Source organism: Perissodus microlepis, chromosome 4, assembly GCF_051167445.1.
Source record: "Perissodus microlepis isolate ML-2025 ecotype Zambia chromosome 4, ASM5116744v1, whole genome shotgun sequence".
NCBI classification, from domain to species: Eukaryota; Metazoa; Chordata; class Actinopteri; order Cichliformes; family Cichlidae; genus Perissodus; species Perissodus microlepis.
Window position 1 is genome coordinate 7,514,183 of NC_140464.1, and position 13,981 is coordinate 7,528,163.

The 13,981-nt window shown below is 38.1% G+C and overlaps 1 protein-coding gene across 2 annotated transcripts in view; it reads right to left on the bottom strand.

Annotated features, from left to right (window-relative positions):
* The window catches only part of gjc1 (gap junction protein gamma 1), a 47,362-nt gene extending 35,394 nt beyond the window's left edge, over nt 1-11,968 (bottom strand). For both annotated transcript variants that reach the window (XM_084925347.1, XM_084925349.1), the window contains exon 1: nt 11,211-11,968. The gene's annotated coding sequence lies outside the window, so the exon portion shown is untranslated. The remainder of the gene's footprint in view (nt 1-11,210) is intronic.
* Nucleotides 11,969-13,981: the final 2,013 nt, after the last annotated feature.

Below are 13,981 nucleotides of genomic sequence, written 5' to 3' on the forward strand. Positions count from 1 at the left end.
TACTTGAATCATATTAGTACTATTCAGCCTCTTCACTGAACGTGCCACACTCTGCACCCCTCTAGAAATGCCATTTGTAGAAGGTCACGATGTGTATCTTTAATAACAGATACAAACTGGCTTCAGTGCAGGGACCCTTCAGGGTGGAAATGGCTTGTTTTGTTTGCAGCAGTCCTAAACTATGCTGTCTGCTGCTATCGTGGTAATGCAAAATGTGTCAAATCTGAAACTGTGGGGATTACAAGTCTAAAGACAACACAAATGAGAATGTGTACATACATAAAGGATGATGTTTTTTCAAACCTTAAGGGGATCTACTTCTGGAGGTTTAAGCAGACAGCTGGTTCTAGACTGCTCATCTTTTCCCATACCAAACTGGAGACAGGAGCTGTGATAAAATCCAGAAAGTACTGCACTGTTCCAGTCGAGGAAACTGATGTTGTTGCTCTCCCCTGCCGTCTGCGCATGCATTTACTAAATCATTATCATTTCAAACAAACATGATCTTCATCTGAGTTACCCTTTATTTAAACAGGCTGTCCTAAGGCTTCATAAGAGTTAAAGACAGTCCTACGTCCAACAGAAAGACAAAAAAAAACAAAACAAAACAGAAGAAGAGGAAACAGAAATTGCAATGAGCTATTTAAAGTTAGGCCTTAAGCACTTCTGTCAAGTGAATCAGCTTTTTCCTTTTTTTTTCTTTCATTTTAGATGTGGAGTCTCACATTTTAGCCCATAAGGCTATTATCAAGGCAACACTAGTAGCACGAGAGCATCTGTGCTCGCCTTTGGGCTTTTTCCTATACCCATCGCACCATGGTGGTCTACGGCTCAAAAAATTCCTGGGGCCTCGTAGTCATAGAAACCCACTCATGTATGAATGTTACTTTGTTTAAACATGACTCCAGGAGAAGACACAGAGAGGAAAGGACGGGACAGGAATGTCCTGGAAGACACGTCACGTGTGGGTGATGTAACAAGAAAGTGGAGGAAAAAAAGACTCGGTGTTTTGGTGCCCAAAAACGATGCAGACAAGAAGAAGCTGAGAGGTTGTGTGTGGGGCTTTCCTCACACAACTGTAAAGTACCTGAATGTAAGTAGAAGTTCTGTGGTGCTATCACAGTCTAGCAATAAAACATACTGCAAAAATCTAGAAGAGTTTCTCGTGATTTAACTGGTTAACGAAACGGGACAGAAGACAGGACAGAAAGTTTCTATCATTACTTACCTGATCCACATGGTCTGTAAAAGATTAGCAGAAAACACCAGTCATTATGAATATATATTCACAGGTATTAGAGGAAGCCAGGAGTCAGGTTGCAGCATATTTTCAAAACCTACTTTCCTCTGTCTGAGTTTTAACCAATAATCCAGTTAGTCTTAGGTATGACATCTCCATTGGAGGCTGTATAAACACCAAACATGACCCCAGAGCATTTTTGTGTCAGGAGGAACATGTTGTATATGGAACAGCGGCTAAAAATAACCCAGTGTTAGCTTGTCTCTTTCTATCTTTTTATTAGTGTAACCCCCTGCAGTTGTTCAATTGAACAAAATTCCTTTAAAAGTAAATCAAAGGGACACTATTCTGGTTTATGTTTCAAACACGTTAAAGAAAAAGACTGAGCTGGAGGTTTTTATAATGTAAGAATGCATCAATAAAAGCATTTCATGAATGATGATTGGTGACACCTCAGTGAGTCTATCAGCAGCTAATGATTATGAGCTTTGTGACCCAGTAATGGAGGTGGTGACCTTCAGGGGTATTGTGAAAAGAAGGCGTGGGATGAAATTGAAGTAATATGTTCACAGGGTTATTGTGGATAAATCATTAAGACTACGCATGCAGGCAACAAAAAAATTAAAAAAAAAACGTCTTACATATCGCACTTCATGCAGTCTGCCCTGCATCTAGCTTTCATTTCATTTTAGCCTGTTTGTGTGTGTGTGTGTGTGTGTGTGTGTGTGCCTCTCAGAGTGTGGCAGAGTCTGCCAGGCAAGGCGGTGACAGGGTTTCGGCCGCGGTCTGCGAACCTGGCTGCTCTGTTTAGCTCCGCCTGTGACAGAGAGCGAGGGGGACATCACCCAGCCGTGGCTGCCCCAGCTGAGCCAATCAGGCGTGAGCGCTTACGGTCACATCAGCGCATGCCTTCTGCCATGTGCAGCTCTGTGGCACAGATCCCCTAATATGCTATCCACAGTTGTAGTGGCATTCTGCTGATGACTTGCATGTGTTTGCTCAGATAATAAAGGTAACTCTGTGTGTTTCATTAAAAATATGTGTGCCCTCCTTCACTGCACCTGCGCTGATAATGTTTAACAGCATTATGTGATCACATGGCTGAAAAACAGGCTTCTAGTGTAACCGTATGTGCGTTTGCTCTGAAAACTTGATTTTGATTATTATGGCCCTCCAAAATCTGATACCAGTCACTATACTTGGGTCAAAAATGAGTTTTTTTTTAGAATTTCCCAAATTATCCAAAATAACAAAGGGTGCCTCACCTATTTTTCAGCTGTAGTGAAACAATTTCAATGTAAATTCACTGTTAAATGTAAACTGGAGACAGAGAATGTTTGCCTTTAAAGGAAAAGCTGTCTCTTTTGAATTATGTTGCTTTCAGAGGTAAGACACAACTTTTATTTTGAAGGTCAACATTCTCGGTTTCTTTTTTGCATTGCACTTCTTTAAGTTTCACAAACACATGTCGAGCAGTTTGCGACTGTTTACACAGAAGTCAGAAGCTTCTACAAAACTATGGGAGTTTGCGGGAGTATGCTGGCAACCAAAGCAATCATAAGCACATTTTGGATGCAGCGAGATATATTTCTCTTTATATGAATTTCATACTGGTGACTGCCAGCAATAAACAGTACAGCAGCCACTTGCCGACTGTTCGTGGAATAAGCACTTTTTCCTTGTGACCAGGGAATCGCTTACCTGTGTGAACGGAGCTTTAGCAATCAATTTTTACAGTTACTGCAAGCAACCAATCGCAACTGTTTGAAATACACCGTTTTTGTCAACCGGTCTCTGGGCCTGTGTGACTGTCCAGGGCTTGTTTTTTTTTTCTTTTGACCTGAAACACATCCAGATTTAGTCAGATCCAGCTGTAAAATTGTGAGGCCACAATTCCATCACCAGGTCAGAGTGACATCTGAAAACTAGAATAAATTTGAACTTATTCAAATCTGTAGATTAGAGCTGATGTATTAGAGTTGATAACGATGACATCATTGAACCCATTCTGTGAAACCTCAAATGCAGCTCTGCCAAATTTAATAAAAAAAAAAACATGATTTTAATCATTGTGGTATTTTGTATTTTTTCATTGAATGGGAAACTGTCTATTGTACACAAAATAATTTTGTATTATTTATAATATAAAGGACATTAAATGCATTGGTGTGATTTTTAGATTTTAGTTTAACAAAGCACATGAAGAAGATGAGTTATACCCTGAAATAGTACATAGCTATTTTTAGATATAGCAAAAACTCATTCACTGAGGTAGTATTTAGGGTTCATCTGAGTGCAATGATAGTTTATCATATCAATGACTGTTTTTCATGTTGGTCTTGGAAAAAAATGAGATCACTTCATGCAGAAGAAACAGTATAAACGCCATGCAAAGAATTTTACTGAAGAAAAGTCACATCAACAGTCCTTAAATTTAGCCTTTACATTACCTGTTATTATCTACATTCATTTTAATCCTATCCTTATACATTTACATAAGAGATGCTTATTCTTGTAGAAAGCATGCCTTGAATGTTTCCCTGTAGTTGATTATTTTTTCCTCTGAACAAAATTTATGTTGTTCGGAATTTCACGAGATCTGCATATTTAAATGTCTCAAGCTGTAAAAATAGTCAATTTGTATAATCCCAACAACCCTCATAGTAAATAATCCAAACTGTACGTTTTTAAGAAGAAGAAGAAAAAGTAGATGTAATGTCCTTTTATTATTACAGTGCTTCTTTAATCTTCAAAATTGACATATTTAATGTGTGCTTTTCAACTAAGTCTCTCATCTGCCATTACCCACAGAAATTTGTTTTCATTTACTCTTTCAATATCGATCCCACTTACTTTAATTAATGGATTAAAGTGTATTTAATACATTTTTCAAAATAATATTATTTTAATTATATTTGAATTTAATGTTCATTTCTTCTTATCATGGATGACATCTGTCCTTAAAAATATTACACCCAAGACAATGATATTTCAAATGGGGAGTAAAAAGGTTAAAAAGAACAGACAGGAGAGTAATGTGAGAGATGTCAGAAGTCTCCCAGGCCACAATACTTCCTGTACTCTTTACTGACTACTCTTAGGGGGAACCATGGCGATTTTTTTAAACAAAATTTAAGATAAAACATTACAAGCTTTTCATTCTCATAAAGAAATGTTCCTTAAAATTAACCTGCATTCTATCAAACTAAAACATGTTTAAAACACACTCAATATAACATTTTTCTATGGTAATTGCAAAAAACTTATTTCAGTCTTTTTTCCAAAGAAGAAGAAGAATGTCAAGCTTTTCAATATTTTTTTCAAGTATATTTAAACATATGATGATTAATTTAAATTCTTTGTTTTGGGTACATTCCGTCAGCCTTTAAATTATTATAATGAGTATTTTCCAAAATTTTGAAAGAAAAATAAAATGAATCAACTAAGAATATACACAGGCACAGTAATTGTTAGATTTTGGTCAGAGAGTTTGTTCAGATATATTAAAGATGCCTTCACATATAAATAATTTGAGATACTAAAGAACTTCTGATGACTGGTGCATAATTGTCAGACTGACACTTTACATTAATACAAGTTTACCAACAAGAGGAGATTAAGATGAGCAACCACAGACCAAACCAAAACAACAGGTATGAGTCACATTAGCACACAGTGCAGAAGCTCAAACGTTACCTCATCACTGCTGAACCCGGGAATGTGAGTAAACCACAGGAAAGGTTGTGTCATTGGTGAGTGACAGTGAATGAAAGACATCTCTCTGCCCCCATCCCTGTCACGTTGTGACTCCGCCCCTCCGATGACCCGAGGGAAGTGGCATAAGACCTGTCACCCCAAATCACAGCCCGGGCTATGACAGCTATGCTCATATGTAAATGTGTCAGCATACACAGATTCATGAGCATGGCATATCAGTTTGAATATGCATGTGCAACACTGACTGAAGCGTAAACATCTCTGTACATGCAGGGCTCGGTACATCTGCATGTATGTTTCCAGGCTCATGGTATGTATGTCTGAGCTGATCCCAGTATGTCATAGTGACATTCCCAGTGGGAAGGTCCCTCACGACTGTTTTCATTTGCTGGACTGCCCGTATGTCTTCATGAGTGCTGGCTAGGTGAAAGTGACATCCAATTTCATCCACACTCACAGGGGTTCTCTCTGTCTGTCTATATCTTCTTCTCTTACAATAAATGTCCCCTGTTGTGCCTTCTGCAAGGAGGCATTTACTAGTTTTCTCTGTTTCACATCAGTATAAATGATTTTACCTGTGGTCTGTTTTGAATATGTCAGACCAGAATGGGTGCTAGTAATTAAGGATGTAACTGTGCCATTTATTTCAATTAAAGCTGAATAAATTTACTTCCCTCTTAGCATTTACATCACATTGAATGGCAGAAAAATTCACTTTCAAAAACTATAAAATCCAACAAGCTAAAACTGCTGACATACCTAGTTAGTGCTGTGAACTAATTATTAGTTATTCCATTAGTTATTCCACTCCAAAAATGGAAGTTATATTTTAACCCTCTCAGGCTCAAATTAAACTTTTTGTTGCTAATGCACAACCAAGTCCTGCAGTGGTACTTCTGAGTAAAAAAAACTCATAAAATATGTATGTGGGGTAATCAGGTTGTTAGTTTTTAACTGTTGCAAATCTGCAGCGCCTGCCTTGAGAGGGTTAATGGGAAAAAGTCAAAAGTCCTCACAATGGAGATCCCGGAACTGGCTTTTTGCTTCATAAAATTCTACTCATAATTTTAAAGCATTAATTTGAAAAGAATCATTAAATATTGAATGGCCTTGCTCCCGAATATATCATAGACCTACTAACCTCTTATCCACCTGGGCATTTATCTTAATCTTTAAAAGTATTCTGCTGGTTTTCAGTCTGCCAATTAAGAGCAGAATGGCAACTTTATTTCCCTGAAAGATTCTACTTTAAAAATTCTTTTATTAAGAGGGCTTTATAGATGTTTGATTTATGGCATATATATTTTAATATTATTTTTTGCTCTTGTTTGTTGTTTTTGTAAGTGTTTACTTTCTTTCTGTGAAGCACTTTGCAGCTTTATTGGGAAATTGCATTATAAATTAAGTTTGTTATTCTACAGTTAGAATTAATGCCCACTTATGAAAATTGTTGCTACTTAATTTCCTGTTTACTAATCAACATATTAATCAAACTCTACAGGGAAAGAGTGTGTCATAGAATTATATCTGTGAAACGCAACACTGCAGTTTTAAATCAAAGTACACAGCACTACTGCATTGCAGGGACTTTGCGATCTGGACACGTGTATTGCACGACTACGACATGCTGCAGCAATACAACTAGGATGACACAAAAATCCTGGTGTTCAGGATTCCCTTTGTTAGACAAAATCAGACACTCCCCATCGCCTGTTTTTAGCTAAAGATTCGGAGATCTGCTGTGGCATCACGGCGACACGTGCACCGACACAACTGCGAGGGGTCAGGGCCGACTCCAGGGCTCGTTTTCCAGAGGAGTCATCCTGAGTCACAGAGAGCATGCACAACCCTCCCCTACTCTTTGATGCCCAATATTTAAGGTCTCCCCTTAAATATCAGGCACGCAGGACACAGAGCATGCTCAACTGCACTCACATGCACACATCAAACTATAATAATCTCACCACTGAACTTACTTAATTTGGGAAGCACGTGAAGGTCAAAATCTGTTTAGTTTAGCTTAACGAAAAGTATTTGCAAAACATATTAAAGTCTTCAAAGTTATCTTAAGAGACCAGACGCAGTTAGTTACCAGTTATTTTTATATCAGTGTTGTGAAACAAATTTCAATATTTTCACTAAATCTTCTAAATGAAACTATTCTCCCAGAATCATTTGCTCATTGCAGAAACATTTCCACCACATCATGCAAATCCGTAAATTAGATCCCAACTGTACTACCAAAGACAGCCAAATTATGAACAACGTACAAATGTGCATTTATAGAGCAAACATGGAAGTAATGCAGCACAACGCACATTCTGCTCTATCTATCATTTGCATTTGGTGACTTCTTAAAATTCTAAACGCTCGGTAATTACAAAGAGAGCAAGCTACCTTCCTTCTGCTCTTACTTTAAAGTGATTTACAGGAACTGGCAACCAGAAATTGCAGAGCAGAGTACACAGTGTGAAGCAGAGGGAATCCAGACTAGTTGGCAGGCATAAAGACACTTTTCCCTCAGTGTGCTGCACTCTGAGGATTAAGCCTGCCTGTGTGCTCACGTCTGCTAAACACGATATAGACATAATACCTTGATGTTTCATGTTGGGCAAAGCCAGTTAGGAGACGCTGCAGTGGCGAAGAATCTCCCAACATCTCTACATTTTTCCCACTTTATCTACAACACTGCACTCCCTCGTCACTCAAACATTTTTCTTTGAGGTTCCAGTAACATTGCATGTTTTGACGACTGACGGTTTTGTGCTGCACAACACCTGCTTCTAATATGCAAGTAGGGATAGGTTTTTTTGAAGAAGTGGCTGAAAGCATAAAATTTAGCTCTTACTGTACTGGCTCCATATCACACATTCTGAAGGAAAGAACTGGGAAAAGCAGGAAGTGAATTACTTCATTTATTCAAGATAGCTGCCATAAAGCATGTAATTGACTTAAACACATCCCGCAGATATTTCAGCTGACAATTATGGTAATTGCAGAAGGTTGATTTAGTTGCAAGTGATTATCGTAAAATAACGTTCGAATAACAGCACAAAGGTAGATAATTTGATACACATAATATATTTTAGAGATTAAGGCAGTTTTCAATGGTGGAAACTAAAAGAGGAATTTCATGGTTTTAAAACTTTAAAAACTTTAAAACTACTAAAAAATGATTCTTTACTGCTATTATTTACATTTGAAGAGTTGCAGGGCTTCATTGTTGCTGTTATCTTGGGTGCCTAACAAAATACACTGTAATACTGTAGTATGTAATACTGTGGTGTCAAACCTAAAATGGGCAGGAGCATCAAACTAATGCAAAATAACTTAATACAAGAAAAAATGTTTTACTAATTTTTAACCTGTTTCATAGAATAAAAATACATTGTGAAAATTTACAAAACAGATAATGAATCATACAATTACAATTAATCGATGGCTCTGAACATAAGATCATTGTTTGTAGACTTTCGGAAGCAAACATATTTCACTTCTTTATGATTCAAGCAACCAATTGACAACTTTTCTTACATTTCCACTCTTGTGTAGTATTATTGCCATCAAAGATTATATTTTAAATCCGAAAAAAATTATTATTGACTTCTCCGCCATTGAGCTGTGCTTATACTTTGACCCTCAAACTATGCAAAATATTGTTGTCTTCAAAAGTCGTACAAAGGCTCAAGAAACTTGAATGCATCTTCATTTTAATTAAGGAGCATCATACTAAATTTTAAGTGTAAATTGAAAGAAGACAATGCTAATGCATTCTACATTATACTGCAGTACTGACCATTCATAGTAAGCCATAATGAAATCTATACATGAACATTTAATACAGTGTATCCTGTGGCTTGGTCCTGAGCCAAGCAACAGGAATAGACTCATTCAACTGAAACAACCCGACTAATAACATGTATTAACTTTTTCATTTTTTACACATGGAGCTTTTAAAATGTGCAGCTTTAAAGCATTTAGGAATATAGCCCCACGTCCACCAGCTACAAAGGTAAAATGCTGCTTACATATGTACATATTTGTACAGATACATTCAAATATATATATATTAATGCATATATAATCAAAGCTTAAGCTTAACACGTCCTCAATAACTAGTGCATTTCTTTCATTTCAGGCACGTGACATTCTGCAGTGTACACTCTAAATTTCAAGCTTTGATCTTGCGATTTGGAAATCATCACATGCTTTTTCAGCAGAGCGGATAGCCTGCTTGGTCTTTTTCTTTTCTTTTGTTTGTCTCTTCTGGACTTGACTTAAAGTTACATTTTTGGGGGGATTACTGTAAAGGCTCAGCACTTTTCTTCTTTCTTACTTCTTTTTTTTTTTTTTTTTTTGCTTTGATCGATTGGATAAATCAACTTACCAGACACCTAAGAGGCTATGTAACATATCTCCAACTTTTCTGGGACATCTTCTGGTCATTTAGTAAACATCCATGCACAATTTATCACTTATATCTGCCAGGTCATGAGTTTCTTTAGTGTCCCCAGGGGTGAAATAATGCAAAAAAGCATTGTATTCAATATAAAAAGAGGACAGTAACACATTCATCATGATACTAACTGATGGGGCATTTTCTTGCTGCCAAAGAGAATGTGCTCCTCATCTTTCTCGCAGTGCTGGAGTGCACAGGGGTGGACTTCCCTTCCCTTCCTCCCATACTGGCGTAGGTTCCACCCCCAATGCACAGTGAGAGTTAAATAATGGTCTCCAGTGGGGTACAAGGGTAAAAAGGTGGGAGGAGAATCCGACAGCACAGATGGACTGCCTCGCAGAGTAGTTTCACATGCAGAAAATGTTAATTAAATCTATAGTATGCAAGGCTGTGAAATGCCAAAACTGCATTTACTTGATGGAAATATAGAACAAAGAATGGAGGGCAAATGGAGGTTGATATGTTGCTCTTGGAATCCTACCAAGGAATAAATTCAAAATAAATACATAGCATCCATATGTTATGTGCAAAGTAAGCATCACTCACTAGCCCTAAGCTCTTTCACTGGCAATATCCCAAATCCATCACAATAGCTGCACATATAGCAAGGATTTTCTGAAGCACAGGGGGAGAAACTCATTATGGAGGCTCATATGTGAGACACTGCTCGTATGGCATTGACAAATGCTCGACAGAGAAACCAATGTGGTATAATTCAAAGACGTCCAGCACAATGAAAGGGTTTCTCATCATGGTGAATAATGCTGGGTGCTGGCTGCTTCTCAGCTTTAAGTGGTGGGAATGTTACTTTTGATATATTGACTTCTGGATTTATGAAATAATCCCTGAATCAGCGAATATATGTAGGTATGGAGCACCATGGATAAAGACACTCACAAAAACCTGGGGAGTGCTTTTAGTTATTTATTTATTTTTTAATTTGCTGTCTTTATATTCAGATTTGAATTGATTTTTTTATATTAAAAAAAATATTTTTAATACACAGTTATTTACATCTGGAATGGTATGAACAACCTTATTGTTATATTCTTTTAGTTTAAGCACATTTCATAAGAAATAAACCTGAATTATAATGAGCTTTACTGATGCAGATAACATTTTTGGTCTAATTTAAATAATTCAAATGTTGCCAAAATTCTATTCATAAATTTAAATCAGTGCAAACCTCCTAAAAGCTATACATATACGTCCAATACTTGTGAAATCAATTCATTAATTATACAAAACAAAGATTTTACCAATAAAGCCATTAAAGAATCTGCATGCGATTCAACTAATCTCAAAAGCTCCTGCGGGATTTAACGAAACCCTGAGGAGAATCCCTGCACCGCCCTCTACATCATCTACATGCTGATATGATTCGAGAATAAATGGATTTGGTTTTGTTTCTCAAAGCATACACAGCGTGGATTTTTAACCTATATTTGTTTTCTGTTGTGCGGATATGTGTCTCTGAATTGACAGTTTATATTAATTTGACGTGTCCTTTGCAGCTCCTTCCCCAAAGCACACTTGTACAAAGAAGTTGATTTCTTGTTGCTCACAGCTTGGCCTTGACCACTCTGTTACACATGCCAAACAACAGAGGAGATTCGGTCCAACAGAAATGAAACGCAAAGCTGAAACCGTCTTCTGTGCGTTATGGTGCCAAATGGTGCGTCTATGACCCCCCAAGCAACCATAGCAGGGTGCCCGCTGGGTTAAATTAGCCCCATTAGGAACAAAGGAGGGACACTGTAACACTATTACAGCAATTAACAGGCGTATTCTTACCGCTATGCGAGTCTGTGAGGATGCTTTAAGATATAAGAAGATCCGTTTTTTGGGAGGGAAAGGTCGTTTTGGACTTGGTGAGGTCCAAACTTGAATCCCGCCGTTGATTATCAGCTCCACTTCTCGGGAGGAACCAGCAGGATGTTTCACTATTGTGTTTCAATTTAGTCTCAGAGCATCACTACGAGATGTGTAAGCAGTCTTTGTCCATGCCAGCCACGCTATTCTGTCTTCGGTCGAGCTACGTCGATTCAACTATGTGGTCTGTTGCGTAAAACCGGTGCCAAAATTCCTGCGGGCCCATTCCATTACAGCGATGCTAAACAATAGTCTGGTCATCTTGACAAGAACCGAACCCACACCAGCTCTGATAACAGCTGTATCGGCTTTTTAAAACCAAATCTTCAGCGCTAGTTTGTCCATATCACTATGACCGGCTCGAGAATTTGCTAATAAATACGTCAGCGGCTCACATGTGCCATTTGGCTCCAGCGTTGTCTTTCGGGTCCCTCGTCTTGTCCTCACAGGGGGAGTGAACAGCGGAGTTGCTGATCTGTTGATCACTGGAGGTCCACCTCCATCCAGCGGTGTCCTTGTCTCGTATTTATCGGGAACGGAGCCTTCGCCGTTTTCCACATGCAGTCTGACATTAGCTGAACGCGGATATCGATGAGTGACAGCTGGAGTCTCTGACTGTAAGCTTGGAGACCCATCTTTGCAGGAGGGGAGCAGCGATGTTGCGCGTACGTGTCTTTGGTAGTGCGCGTACCCGACAGGTCACACATCTCGGGTCCATAAACATCTGCCTAAGGAAAGGGTAGTTTGTACTTGTAGTCTTTGTTTGTGGTGCAGCCGTTCAGATATCACAGTTAGAGGCTCGGCGTATTTCTGCTGTTTTATAATGGAATAATCAATAGGATAATTATCTGCTATGGTATCATTTGAATACAACATTTAATATATTTTTATAAAAAAAGCACTGGGAATGTTAGAGGTAATACTTATTTATTTATTCAAATTAGTATTGCTATGAGTTTATGTTCTTAATCTGCTTATCCACAATTAACGGAAGACGCGGGTGGTGTTTCAGATATATTGGGGGCGGGGGCGGGGGGGTGGGGGGTGGAATGTGCTATTGTACTGCAAGTGTATTTCCTTAGTATGGCAATGAGGCATTATAAATGAAATGTGTGTCACTCTGGAACACTTATATGGGCAATATTAGATAAACCCAGTTTCAAAGGCATCGTTTCATTTTTGTTGGCACATTGGGGTGGAAGATTTACAGATTCGGTTTTGGAAATATCTTTTTATTACCTATTAAATTTAATAGAAGGGTAAAAATATATATATGTGTGTGTATTTTGACCGTGATTTGGGAAAATATGGGATTTGGTGAAAATTCTATCCATTTTTCACAAACAACAAATAGTCCTCACAGTTAATTTTGCTCCATTAATGACTTAAAGTAATTATACTTCTTTTCGTTTTGCAAGCCTGTCATAGTGCAATAAAAATAACACGTTTTCTGCTCATCAATGCAAATCTAATCTATCAGCCAATCACATGGAAGCAATCAGGCATGGTCAACAAGGCCTGCTTAAGTTCTAACTGAGCATCGGAATGGGGATATGTTATGTTGAACATGGCATGGCTGTTGGTGTCAGTCTGGCTGGTCTGAGTATTTCAGAAACTGCTGATCTGCTGGGATTTTCCCAAACAACCATCTCGAGGATTTACAGAGAATGCAGAGCATCTCTGAATGTACAACACACTGAACCTTGAAGCCAGTGGGCTACAGCAGCCGAGCTCACAAGACCTGGACAACAGAAAACTTCAAAATGTGGCCTGGTCTAAGTTTGAGTTTCTGCTCCAACATTTAAATAGGATCAGAATTTATACTAAACAGCATGAAAACATGGATCCGCCATGACCACTCCTTTATGACCACCATGTAAATCATGGTGGTCATGTCACAAAGCTGAAATCATCTTAGTCTGGTTTCTTGAACATGAAAATTAGATCACTGTACTCAAATAGCCTCCACAGTCACCAGATATCAATCCAAATGAGCTACTTTAGGGATGTGACAGGAAGGAGGATTCCCATCATGGATGTGCAATCAACAAACCTAAAGCAGAACTGTGATGCTTATAAAATATTTAGGTATCAATGTCTCTCCTAAACTTTCAGAATTAACTAAATTAAACCACATCCCACTTTTAAAGACAGTAGAAGGCGACCTGGCTAGATGGAAATCTTTACCCATATCACTCATGGGAAGGGTCGCCGCTATAAAAATGATGATCTTGCCAAAAATAAACTATTTATTTTCAATGATCCCAAATAAGCCATCACAAGATTGGTTCAGATCTCTAGACTCGTACATTTCTAAATTCCTTTGGAAAGATAAACCCCCACGTATCAGTTTAAAAACACTACAAAGGACCAAGGATAAAGGAGGATTAGATCTGCCTAACTTTAATCACTATTTTTTAGCCAACAGGCTTCAGTTCATCTCTAGATGGTTTAAACACACCTTCTTAGATGAACCTTGGATAGATGTAGAACAGGCACTATGTAATAACCTAGAAATTTCAGACCTACCATTTATCAGCTCAAACATCAAACGACATGAATGCTTTAAAAGCATCAATATTAGCTCTTCTCTGACAGCATGGTGGGAGTTTCTAAAAATGACAGAGTCTTCATTAATCCCATGCAAACGTACACCTATCTGGAACAACCCGGACATATTACAAAACAATAAT